Source organism: Budorcas taxicolor, chromosome 23, assembly GCF_023091745.1.
Source record: "Budorcas taxicolor isolate Tak-1 chromosome 23, Takin1.1, whole genome shotgun sequence".
Classification (NCBI taxonomy): Eukaryota; Metazoa; Chordata; class Mammalia; order Artiodactyla; family Bovidae; genus Budorcas; species Budorcas taxicolor.
In genome coordinates this window covers 39945028-39958959 of record NC_068932.1, presented here as the reverse complement: position 1 = coordinate 39958959, position 13932 = coordinate 39945028, and the positions used below count along the sequence as shown (strand labels likewise).

At 46.1% G+C, this 13932-nt stretch overlaps 1 protein-coding gene across 1 annotated transcript in view; it reads right to left on the bottom strand.

Annotated features, from left to right (window-relative positions):
* Positions 1-13932, bottom strand: part of PLPP4 (phospholipid phosphatase 4) — a 145142-nt gene that overhangs the window by 13929 nt on the left and 117281 nt on the right. The window lies entirely within an intron of this gene.

Below are 13932 nucleotides of genomic sequence, written 5' to 3'. Positions count from 1 at the left end.
GAACAAGACTATTTGCACTCAACGAATTATGATGCAGCCATGGAGAATACTCTGACCATGTGAAGGAGATCACACCAGTCCGTCCTAAAGGAAATCAACTCTGAATGTTCATTGGAAGGACCGATGCTGAAAGCTAAAGCTCCAATACCTTGGCCACCGGATGTGAAGAGTCGACTCACTGGAAAAGACACTGACGGTGAGAACGGTTGAAGGCAGAAAGAGAAGGGGATGACAGAGGATGAGATGGTTGGATAGCATCGCCGACTCAATGGACATGAATTTGAGCACATCCTGGAAGACGGTGAAGGACAGGGAAGCCTGGTGGGCTGCAGTCCGTGGGGTCGCAAAGAGTCAGACATGACTGAGCAACTGAAGAACGACAAATGTAGCACTGCAGACAATACTTAGGACACAATGTTAGGTGAAGAAGCAGGACTCCCAGCTGCAAGTTCATTATAATCGTGGCTATAGTACATACAGATGAATAACCTGCCGTTTTAAGGAATTATCTGATAATAATGTGTCTTCTTAAATAGGGTTCCCCAGCTACGAACACAAGCTTATGCCAAAGCAGAACTTTTTCAACAACCAGATTAAACAAGGTAACAGAGGATTGCTTGGTTTTGTTTTTTACTAATAAACCAATATTAAGTCAGGTTTATCTCAGGAATAAAAATGAAGCAATTAAATATTTTTGAATAATGATTTGTACTCAAACAGTAAAGCTGTGCCAATATACACTGAATATTCTGTTTAAAGTAAAACTCTGTGCAAAACTGCATTGTCCAGGCCAGTTCTAAATTGTTTGCTATGATGAAGGGTATTATTGATAAATGGCTTATAGCGTCTTCCAAAGCGGCCTCATTTGGCCACCATCCTGGCAAGTGCAATGGGCTCTTAATTCCCCATCCTCATCCGTTTTGCTCTGTTCCTTCTCTCCATTCACACTCTGCCCTGAGGGGTCAGAGTGGGCAGAAGAGGCTGGGCCCTCGGCTCTGGTGGGGACTGGCCTCCTTCTGAACTCTTAAGGGAGGAGTGACAAACTTTGTTCAAATCTGACAGCCTAGCAGTCTACCCACCTAACTACTGCCACTCCATTTATATAAGGATCTTGAGCATCCATGGATTTCAGTGTCCGCAGGGGCCCTGGAACCAGTTCCCTGAAGGATACTGAGGGACGACTGTACATTGAATGTGATGAGCATAAAAGATCTGCCCTGAGGCTTTGCAGGGTTATGGATGGAAGTTTTCAAGATTTGAATCGGAAGAGAGGCAGTCCTGGGTGTTGCCAAGTTGTCAATATTAAAAACAAGGTCAGGGAGTATAGGGTGGATGTTGAGCAGGAATTTGTATGTGTCCCCATAAACAATGGTTTGGAGACTTTAAGATAGATGAGTCCAGACTCAGCAGCCTCTGGGAAGATTCACAAGATGGAGAAGAGAAGGGGCTGCTAAAATCCCACCAAGGTCAAGTCCTAGGGCATGTGGTCCAAGGCCAGACCCTTGACCTCCACTGGGTCACCTCCCTGACCCCAGAAACTCAGATATGCCCAGCTCCGACAGTGGGGGCTGTGGCTCAAAGGAGAGCAAGCAAAGCACATCCTCTCTCTCACAGCAGGGCCCATGCTGCAGGTCCTCCGAAATGGAGAGTTCTCTGCTTCTTGGAAAAGAAGTGAAGTGAAGTGAAAGTCGCTCAGTCGTGTCCAACTCTTTGCGACCCCATGGACTATTTAGTCCGTGGAATTTTCTAGGCCAGAATACTGGAGTAGGTAGCCTTTCCCTCCTCCAGGGGATCTTCCCAACCCAGGGATTGAACCCAGGAGTCCTGAATTGTAGGCAGATCCGTTATCAGCTGAGCCACCCTTTTGGAAAAGAAAGAGGGGTTCAAAGGAATTTTAAAGGCTGAGTTCACCAGCCTAGATCCTGTAGCCATCCTACAGCAGCTGATCTCCTTCGGCACGTCGTATTGGTCCTCCGGGCAGCATGTCTAAAGCAGCCCGGTGTGTCCTTACTTGTCTGCCTGACACAACAGACTCTGATTCCATGTTAAACATTATGCTTGTCACTTTCTCACTGATATTCCTACAGTTATTGAACCAGCATGTGGTCCTTTGACAAAGGGCTTCTGAGGCACCTCCTTCTGGCCCAGCCATGGGCAGCTCAGGTGCTTTGCCCAAACTCCTGTTTTCCCAAATACCAACTGCATGAGAATTAGGCTCTATCAAACTATACTGAACTCATAGGATCCCGCAGTTTTCTGCCCCCTCCTGCTTTGAGGCTGGCAGTTTGGGACCAAAATGCTCCCGTGAGCCTTTCAGCTCTGAAATCCTGGGACTTATCAAAGCTTCGATTCAAGTTCAACTGGGAGAAAAAGAAAGTAGAAAGGTTTTTAAAGAAATGCTTTCCAACCCGAGCCAAACAACACCCTCTTTTCTTCTCAAAGAAATGGGCATGTGAGACACTGAACGGCCACAGAAGCTGGTATGCTAGTGAGCAGCAGGGAGATGACATTTGTTCCAAGGGTCTGCCTTCCCCCTGAAATGTGCTCCCTGCTTCCAGCATGATTAGGAGATAAAACCGAGCATTCAAAGATGCAGGCAGAGCACCAGACATTTTGGAAGATGGAGATGATAAAGTATGATAAATGCCTTCATATTTTGTTAACAATATTAGCAACAGAAATATGATTACAATGATGATATGAGAGAAAGCTGAGAGTTGACCTCTCCTGGGGGCTCAGAACGTGTTTATTTGCTCTCCAGAGTTTAGAACACAGACACACGCACACACACACACATACACACACACACACACACAAGCACTCACATAGATCAAGGGAAGAGCATATGCCCCTTGTTTTCAAAGTCTGTAGCAGGTTTTCTTGGCAGGAAGGAGCTGATTGTAAATATTTCTCTGTTGCACTGGCTGTGAGAAGTAAAAATACTCTTGAAGCCTCTAAACTAGGAAGCAGATGAAGCAGGGTGGCTTCCCCACCTGTTTCTGGCACTTTGGGGGCTCACTTGCCTGTCACTGATGAGAGTCGATAAGCAAAATCTCACAATACAAGTTGCTGGTCCAGGTGGTGATGCTAGGCATGTGGCCTGAACAGGGCTATCTGCCCGCCTGGTGATTCTGACAGGGAGTTACTGACTCATCTCTGACTACACAGATGAACTGTCATGGGTTTACAACATTCCCTTTGCAAGAAAGGTCTATTTACTGAGTCAGCTTAGGTGGCAACCCACTCCAGTATCCTTGCCTGGAGAATCCCACGGACAGAGGAGCTTGGCGGACTACAGTCCAGGGGGTGGCAAAGAGTCGGACTGAGCTACTAACACATACGCTGCTAAGTCGCTTCAGTCATGTCCGACTCTGTGCGACCCCATAGACGGCAGCCCATCAGGCTCCCCTGTCCCTGGGATTCTCCAGGCAAGAACACTGGAGTGGGTTGCCATTGCCTTCTCCAGTGCATGAAAGTGAAAAGTGAAAGTGAAGTCGCTCAGTCGTGTCCGACTCGTAGCGACCACACGGACTGCAGCCTACCAGGCTCCCCTGCCCATGGGGTTTTCCAGGCAAGAGTACTGGAGTGGGTTGCCATTGCCTTCTCCAACACACACACACTTGGGTGAAATAAAGTCCTTTTGCCTTTTCCTCCCCAGCTGACTTTAAACCAAGTGAAAGAGGTTTGGCCCCCAACGACTGCAAGAAATGAGAAAACTGGCACCAAAGAAAAGGCTTTAAAAAGAAATGAGGTAAGAATCAGGGGGACAGACTCAGCTTTTGAGGTTGTATTTTTTACTCTAATTATAATGAGTTTCCCCAATCTGATTATACCTGACACCACAAATGGAATTGTGTTCTAATGAGGTAATTTGTACAAATTTTTCACGTGATGCTCAAAGAGTACGTATTTTCTTCTCCAAGAGGAAGAAAGGCGATACTGGGTAGTGGAATAAATTTTTTTTAATTAATTAATTTATTTTTGGCTGAACTGTGTCTTCATTCTGCATGCAGGCTTTCTCTAGTTGCAGTGAGTGGGGGCTACTCTCTAGTTGCCACGCTCTGGCTTCTCATTGAGGTGGCTTCTCTTGTGGAGCACAGGTTCTAGAATGCGGGGGCTTCAGTAGTTGTGGCTCACAGGCTTAGCTGCTTTGTAGCATGTGGGATCTTCCTGGACCAGGGATCGAACCCATGTCCCCTGCGTTAGCAGGTGGATTCTTAACCACTGGACCACCAGGGAAGGCTCTGAATAAATTTTAACGTTGAAGGGTGTTTTGAGGAGTTTGCCAATACATCTCCACAAGACCATCCAAAGTCAAGCATGCAGAACACGCATGCCTGGTCAGCCCCTGCAAACTCCTAACAAGCAGTGGGGTGCTGTTGGGAGCGTGGGGTACAGGTTCCCATTCTGGCTCTGCCATTAACTGAATGTGTGATCCTAGGCAAGTCTCTTTCCCACTCTGGGCCTCAGTTTGCTCTGTAAAATAAGAGGCTGATCCACAAGGGGCTACCACATCATACCTGGGGGAGCCAGGTAGATAGGGAGCATGAGTTAAGTAGTTGGATGTTGAGTCACCAGTTTTGCAACAGAAAGCCCTCTTGGTCTGTCTTCTATTACTCCTCTATTGCTAGACACTCAGATCCAAGAGATACTTTTGGAAAAAAATTCGATGGTTCATTTGTGATGATAAATGGCAACTAATACCTGGCCTTGCCATTGGGAGACATTGAGAGTGGTGAGGACTGGGGGAAACAGGAACATTCGCCTATTTAAAGATGCAGCCCCTTCCCTCTGCTCAAGCTGGTATCTGCCACACGGGCTCAGTGCTCCCAGAAGTTTTGAACTTCTAGCAGAAGAGGGAAACCCTGATATTTATGGGAAATGTCTCCATTTGAATGTGAACAGTTCATCAAAAATGAATATAGTACAAACCACATGAAACTCATCTGTGTACTAACAGGGTTGGGTCAGTGGGCTGCCAACTTGAGATCACTGAAATTCTGCTTTCAGTGCTAGTGGTCCACTGTCTAAATGACCCCCTTAGTCTGTGCTAAATGTGATAGACATCAATTTATCCCTTCTCACTACACTAGAGCAAAGAAGCACTTGAAAAGCTTTAGAGTTGGTGTTGCTTAAACCAATAGCAACCAACAAATTAAGTGACACAGGAGATTCAGGGATTGAATACTCAGTTCAACAGGAGGGAGTACTGTGTGCTGCTAAGAAAAGCAGACCTTTCAGGACTCAGTTCTGCCACCTTCTCCCGTGTGAGCTCATCGCTGGGGGCCTCAGTTTCCTCATCTGTACAATGGGCTTAGTAGCACTCGACTCACAAAGCAGTCTTGAGGACGAGCTCACAAGGAGTTGTAACAGGCTTAGCTCGGTGCTCTCCTAACTCTGCCAGCTCTGCAGCTGCTGTTGAGTTCTGCCTGGTTCTAGAAAGTTTCATCCTCAAAGAAAAGCCTTCCTAAGCTCTACTCTTGCAATCTGCAGCTCCTCAGTTATATAACTGCATGCTTACTTACAGAGATTTCTGGAGCTGGGTTCCTAGCCTCTTAGCATTTTGTAGCCCCTGTGGCTCTCAGCAGATGTAAAATGATCTCAGCTGGTAAAATGAACGAATTTACAGACCCAGGGAGAACAGCCAGCAGAGATACTGTTCCCACTCTACTCGGGAGGTGCCTGAAGCTCTCTGATGAGAGGGCCAGACAGCCAGGAGGCCATTCTAATGGCACATGACCCGTCATGTAGCTTGTCTCCTATGATTCCAAGTTTCACCGTGTAGACACCTACTTTTACATCCCTTTGGCCCCAAATTTCTTAAAAGGATTAGTTTCTCATTCATAGTTTCTTAATTCATAGTTCATTCTAGCTAAGATGCTCACTCTGTTTTCTTCATATGACAAGCTATATTTATTAACATTCTAAGTTACTAAGAGATTTCACTTTCAAAAAAAGGATGAGAGAAGATTGCTACAAATCTTAGAGAGACTGTGGGTCCACAGGGCATCTATTGCCTAAACCATTCAACTGAACAGGAAAGACAGTTATTTATTCCTAATGAAATGACTGATAGAAGATCATTAGCCTCTGATGTAGCTATAGAACCAGAATCATAATTTCAAGGGGAAGTTTTGATAAAAATTATAGAACAGACTCAGTACCACAATGATTTTTTTTTAAATCTCTCCTTTCTAATCCAGCAGTAAAGAAATTGTTTCGCTGTGATGTAGGAATGAAGAGAATTCTCAAAATCTGGGAAATTTTCTAAATATCACACCAATGATACCTCTTGATACAATTACAAAGAAATTGTAATAAAATTTCTTTCATTACAATTGATATAATGCAAGGGTGTTGGGGAGGCAGGATTAAAAGTATTCACCCATGCAGTAAAGTTGCCTGTGATTCCAGGAACAGTCAGAATGCCCAATGGCCTCCGGTAGAATTACTTACTCCAGTACCATCAGTCATAAGAGTTAATAAGAATTGATCTGCTGGTGAGGAGCTGAAAGCCATCTGCTGAGACCAAGGAGACTGGATGGGTCCTAAGCACCTTGGGGAAGGCGGAGTTTGAGGCTGTTAAAGCCAAAACCATTCGACCACCTGATCCAGAGGAATGGCAAGAACCATTTTCACCCACTGGAGGGGACCAGGTAGCCAAGAAGACCCAGTGGCTGCAACACCAGAGATGTCAAATGAATTGAGACCCTACAGCAAGGCAAGGGTGGCATGGGGACGGAGCACAGGTGGGAATGCTCTTGTGCGCAGCTGGATGGATCCAGGTAGGCATACTGACCCCCCGCCACCAACCTTCCACCTATGTGACCTAGGGTGAGGTGCTTAACTTCCAAAGCTCAGGCTTGTCATCTCTAAAATGGATAAGCCAACAGGTGTCCACAGAGCCACTGAAAGCACCAGTGATAGAGTGTCCAGGGCACGCTAGACAAAGAGTCCAGCACTCCTTAAGCCCTAAGTTAGAATCTCATCTCTTTCCCCTCCATCTGCTTCTTCTACTTATGCTCTTCCTCAAAATCATGCTGCATCCCTGCAGTGAATCTGAGAACATGGAAAAGGAAGTCAAGCAAACGCGCACAGAAAGCTAAACGGACGTGAGTTCCGGGTTGGCTCTGTGGCCACACCACCAAGATGGCGTCTGTGTGTTGCCATTGTATGCCCCACATCAAAAACCGGTGCTTGAAATGAGTGAATGAACAAATTAGTGACAAGAAGGATGATATCAATACTGGACCAGATGGTGTGTACTCTTGGGGGCTCCAAGGAAACAGTGATGAGCCTCCCTTGTCTACCCAACAAACTTCGCCTCCTCTCTGCAATGCTTGGTTTACGGGACACTGCCTCAGAGGTCTACCCCAGCTCCACCAGCAGGGGCAATGGGCTCTGAGTGCCTTCTGCACCTGCCTTCATAACACTTACCACCACTCCTGTCATGCATGCGACTGTCCAGCATCTCTCCCCCTTCCACTAGATTCTCAGCCTGCACTCACTAGAGGCTCCAGCAACCCACGTACCGAATGAATGGCTCAAGACCCGATAACCAGAGAAGGTTTCACAGAGAAGACAGGGATGCACCCGGGGAAGGAGAAGGGCTAGAGTCAGGCTCCAACCGTACCGGGTCAGGATAAAGTGTGGGAGGAAGGTGAGCTGGGCCTCCACTGAATTCTTCCTCATCACACCCCACCCTCCAGACATTCACAGAGAGTGTGTGTTTCTCTTTTAAATATACTCACATACACGTACACACACACTTCCCTGCCCTCTTCCTATAAGAATGACCCCAGAGTTCTCCTGGAAACTTCATAGCAGGGGTTCCTCTGTTGTTCAGAGACTGGTAGCCACCTCGGAGATATCTGGGCTAGTTTCTGAGGAACAATGTAAAACATTGTACAAAAGGAAGCCATGAAATTCTAGGAGTCTGAAGGATGGGTGGGTGGAGTAGCAATTTCAGTGAATGAGAAAAGAAGGAAAGCGGAAACTGTCTACTCGAGCAGATACCAGGAGTGTTCCATCAGAAGGAAGACAAGCCCATCAGGCACGGAGAGCCCCCCTCTGTCAGACTCTGCACTAGAAGCTTCCACAACTTGGCTTCGCTGCATCCCCAGAAAAACACAATGACATAGCTATCGGGCTATTACATGGATGAGAAATGGAGGCTCAGGTCAAATTACCTACTGAAGGTTAATGCAGTCCTTAAGAAACTGTGAATTAAGTAACTAGCCTCCCATTAAAATAAATTAATTTGCAAAAAAAAAAAGAAAAAAAGAAACTGTGAATTATTTCTAAACAGAGCAAAAAAACCACATATTTTCTTGGCACGGTTGTACTTACAGCACTTCTAGCTGCCTGTTTGTTTTTACTCCCTGTAGGCATGTGACGATCAAGGCACTGTTCAAGCCTTAGAACCCGGCACACTGCCTGGGAGGAGAAGTCAGCGACACATGGTGACTGAATAAATATATAAATGGCAGAGACGATTTAGTCCTTTCACAAACATAACTTCACTCGAACAAGTACTCTGGCAAGAGGCCAAGCTCCTTAGAGAAAGAAAGACATACATGGCCACGAAAGGTCGTGTCCTCCACCCACTGTTTCAGGCAGCGTGAGTCTGCAGCTACCTGTGCCAGAAGATGATCTCCACCTCATGATGGAAAGGATCGCACCGCCTTGTTCGAGAATGAGCCATGGGGAAAGAAGGGGAAAGCTCGCAATTAGTCTGAAAGCAAACGTCAGAGGCAGGAAGTGCAAACAGAGAAAAGCAGACTGTAAACTCCTTGCATAACCTCAGCTGGCATCCCCAAAGAGGATTTTGCTCTGGAAAAAAACGAAAAAAGAATCAACTCAGACACAATGCACCAAACGCGCAGAGGAAGCCCGAGGGGTAGGGAAGAAACTGACTTTGGGAGAAGAAGGTGGCAGTCCTTTTGTCAAGCCCCAGAGGTACCAATCCTGGGAAGGGAAGAAGCTCAGCAGAGGAGGATTCAGTTCAGTTCAGTCACTCAGTCGTGTCCGACTCTTTGTGACCCCATGAATCGCAGCACACCAGGCCTCCCTGTCCATCACCATCTCCCGGAGTTCACTCAGACTTATGTCCATTGAGTCCGTGATGCCATCCAGCCATCTCATCCTGGGTCGTCCCTTTCTCCTCCTGCCCCCAATCTCTCCCAGCATCAGAGTCTTTTCCAATGAGTCAATTCTTCGCATGAGGTGGCCAAAGTACTGGAGTTTCAGCTTTAGCATCATTCCTTCCAAAGAAATCCCAGGGCTGATCTCCTTCAGAATGGATTGGTTGGATCTCCTTGCAGTTCAAGGGACCCTCAAGAGTCTTCTCCAACACCACAGTTCAAACGCATCAGTTCTTTGGCACTCAGCCTTCTTCACAGTCCAACTCTCACATCCATACATGACCAGAGGAAAAACCATAGCCTTGACTAGATGGATCTTAGTCAGCAAAGTAATGTCTCTGCTTTTGAATATACTATCTAGGTTGGTCATAGCTTTTCTTCCAAGGAGTAAGCGTCTTTTAATTTAATGGCTGCAGTCACCATCTGCAGTGATTTTGGAGCCCAAAAAAATAAAGTCTGACACTGTTTCCACTGTTTCCCCATCTATTTCCCATGAAGTGATGGGACCAGATGCCATGATCTTCGTTTTCTGAATGTTGAGTTTTAAGCCAACTTTTTCACTCTCCTCTTTCACTTTCATCAAGAGGCTTTTTAGCTCCTTTTCACTTTCTGCCATAAGGGTGGTGTCATCTGCATATCTGAGGTGATTGAGATTTCTCCCGGCAATCTTGATTCCAGCTTGTGTTTCTTCCAGTCCAGCGTTCCTCATGATGTACTCTGCATATAAGTTAAATGAGCAGGGTGACAATATACAGCCTTGACGTACTCCTCTTCCTATTTGGAACCAGGCTGTTGTTCCCTGTCCAGTTCTAACTGTTGCTTCCTGACTTGCATACAGATTTCTCAAGAGACAGGTTAGGTGGTCTAGTATTCCCATCTCTTTCAGAATTTTCCACAGTTTATTGTGATCCACACAGTCAAAGGCTTTGGCATAGTCAATTAAGCAGAAATAGATGTTTTTCTGGAACTCTCTTGCTTTTTCCATGATCCAGCGGATGTTGGCAATTTGATCTCTGGTTCCTCTGCCTTTTCTAAAACCAGCTTGAACATCAGGGAGTTCACAGTTCACATATTGCTGAAGTCTGGCTTGGAGAATTTTGAGCATTACTTTACTAGCATGTGAGATGAGTGCAATTGTGCGGTAGTTTGAGCATTCTTTGGCATTGCCTTTCTTTGGGATTGGAATGAAAACTGACCTTTTCCAGTCCTGTGGCCACTGCTGAGTTTTCCAAATTTGCTGGCATATTGAGTGCAGCACTTTCACAGCATCATATTTCGGGATTTGAAACAGCTCAACTGGAATTCCATCACCTCCACTAGCTTTGTTCGTAGTGATGCTTTCTAAGGCCCACTTGACTTCACATTCCAAGATGTCTGGCTCTAGATTAGTGATCACATCATCATGATTATCTGGGTCGTGAAGATCTTTTTTGTACAGAGGAGGATTAAGGATTTCTAAATGACAGAAGTCACTTTGTCTCTCCCCCATCCACCCCTACAGCTGATGAAAAATTCTTATTAGGAATCATAAATTTTACTCCTCACCCCAGAGAGAGCTAAGTAAGAACAGGCACCAAGATGGAATGTGGTTTTGCATATCACACTCTCCTAATCTACCGAAGGTCTAAATCCCCAGGACAACTTTTGGTTTTTTCAGTCTTGATTATACACCACAATGACCTGAAACATGAATATGAGAATAAACCTTCAAAAGGGAGAGATTACCTTTTTCCATAACACTATTAGAGGAGCCGATAAAAGCTCGGGCAGGATTCAGATAAAGATAACATTTTAATGGAAAATAATTTTATTTTACTTCCGATGGATTGCCTTAGCAGAACATGAATTTGATGGCGAGATTTGAATAGTAATGTACACATTTGAAAAACAACTATAAAGAAACAACTAAAGGTAGCCATTAACTTGCACAAGGTACTCATCTGATTGGACTTCTCAGGTGGCGCTAGTGGTAAAGAATGCACCTGCCAATGCAGAAGGGTTCAGTCCCTGGGTTGGGAAGGTCCCCTGGAGGAGGGCATGGAAACCCACTCCACTATTCTTGCCTGGGAACTCTCCATGGACAGAGGAGCCTGGTAGGCTACTGTTCATAAGGTCGCAAAGAGTTGGACATGACTGAAGTGACACAGCACACACTCGCTCATCTGATTAGCCTCTTCCCAGGGCGTATGGTCTTCAGGAGAAACCCTGGAAGTTTCACTGACTCATCCTGCTCAGCTGTCTTCTCAAGATGTGGCCTCAACAGCATCTGCCTTTTGTGAAATGTTGTGCCACCTGCAAGTGTGACTTGTCAGGGAGAACACCCTTCGAATGTGCCCCTGGCAGACTTGATTGAGGCTTCCAGCCTTATTAGGAAGGGAATGTGAGAAATAATAGAAATATAGCTCATGGCACAGAGCTCCTAAAATCCTTGAAAATCCCAAGGAATGACAAGAGCATATTGTCCCTCTTAAGTTGCTAAGTTGTGTCTGACTCTTCTGCGACCCCATGAACTGTAGCCCGCCAGGCTCCCCTGTCCATGGGATTCTCCAGGCCAGAATACTGGAGGAGGATGCGATTCCCTTCTCCAGGGGCTCTTCTCAACCCAGGGATTGAACCTGGTACTCCACCATTGGCAGATGGGTTCTTCATCACTGAGCTACCAGGGAAGCCTGATAAGAGTATGAGGAGCATCTTTTGTTCTATTGCGGTGACTCTGGGTGGTCTCCAGGAGCAGGGCTGGTCCAGAAAGATCAAGCCATGATGAGAAGCTTAGAATTTTCATCTCCTATTCTCCAGAGAGGGGAGAGGGACTGTAAACAGAGTTCATGATAGATCAGACCTGCATGATGAAGCCTCCACAAAAATCCCAAAGGTATGAGATTCAGAGAGCTAACAGGCTGGTGAACATATTCATATACCAGAAGAATGGCCTTGACTCCATGGGGACAGAATTTCCTGTGCCCAGGACCCTCCCAGACCTCACCTTATTATCTTTCTTATCTGGCTGTTCATCTGCATCCTATATCATAGCCCTTAATAGACTGGTAAATGTCAGGAAGAGTTTCCCTGAGTTCTGTGCGCTGCTCTAGCAAATGAATCAAACTGGAGGAGGGGGTCGTGAGAACCTCAGATCTGCAGCTGACCAACCTAGATGGCATATTCAAAAGCAGAGACATTACTTTGCCGACTAAGGTCCGTCTAGTCAAGGCTATGGTTTTTCCTGTGGTCATGTATGGATGTGAGAGTTGGACTGTGAAGAAGGCTGAGCGCCAAAGAATTGATGCTTTTGAACTGTGTGTTGGAGAAGACTCTTGCAAGTCCCTTGGACTGCAAGGAGATCCAACCACTCCATTCTGAAGGAGACCAGCCCTGGGATTTCTTTGGAAGGAATGATGCTAAAGCTGAAACTCTAGTACTTTGGCCACCTCATGCAAAGAATTGACTCATTGGAAAAGATTCTAATGCTGGGAGGGATTGGGGGCAGGAGGAGAAGGGGCTGACAGAGAATGAGATGGCTGGATGGCATCACTGACTCGATGGACATGAGTCTGAGTGAACTCCGGGAGTTGGTGATGGACAGGGAGGCCTGGCTTGCTGTGATGCATGGGGTCACAAAGAGTCGGACACGACTGAGCGACTGAACTGAACTGAACTGAACTGAATGAGAAGTACAAATGACAACCTGGACCTGCGAAGGGCATCTTAAATAAGGGAAGTCTGGCGGGGATGAACCCTTTGCCATGGGATTTGAGACTCTTCAGGCAGAGATGTTGGAAATGAGTGAAACTGTAGGACACCCGGCAGAGAGCAGCTTGTTGTGGAAACCCCTGCACCTCTGGTGTCAGAGCCACCATGAGTGTGATAGGCATGTGAGAGCAGAGGAAAAACATGGGAGGAAGACTGGGTTGTAGCCACAGGCTATAAATGAGCTGGCATTAAGCGGATCTACTACCTCCGAGGTGTTCGGCTCAAATGCTGACCTCCAGGGTAGCTGGTGATGAGTGCTGGCCACACAGTCCAACCAAACCTTCCCAGTACTGTGTAACTGGAAAAGGGGAAGGAGAATGGACTTTACCTTTATGTCCTAAGTTAGGCTAGACCAGTGTTTGGTAACTGAAGAAAACCACAGCACCTGTCAGTTTTAGGACCAAAGGCCCAGGTGACTGGGTAGCTGATGTGGTGGCTTCCCAGGATTCTCCAACATCCCTGTCTCTCTGACAACAAACTCCCATCAACAAAGGCCAGCTCAGTTCATCGCTCACACCTCTAAGCAAACTGATCATAAACAGGACAAGAGCTTCATTTATTTGATGTATGCAAAGAATATCTCTCTCTGCTACTTCAAAAAAGATTTGTCTGATGTTCATATGAGAATTGTGGATTTTTTTTAACGTTAGGATGGCCGTTTAAATTTTGGAAAGCAAATATGTGGCAATTCATCTCCTGTGGTCTTGGCAGCAAAGGACTTTATGCAGAAGCCAGCTTTGGACTCACAAACTTCCTTAAGGCAGAGTCCATGTAGTGACTTGCCCCACACCACAAGGTGAAATTCACCTTGGCTTCTTTTAAACCACTTCATCGAGGATTGCACAAAACAGAACAAAAATAGGACGCTTCTGGGTGTTAGAAGATCTGGCTCTAGCAGAGCATGGGGTCCCCCTCAGTGGTCTCATCTGTTCACCAAATGGGGAACATCACCCAGCTCTCAAAAGACATGATACTGGTGAAAATAATTAGGAAACGGAAATTCAACATACAAATGGAAGGTGTTGGTAAAGCCGAGGAAACG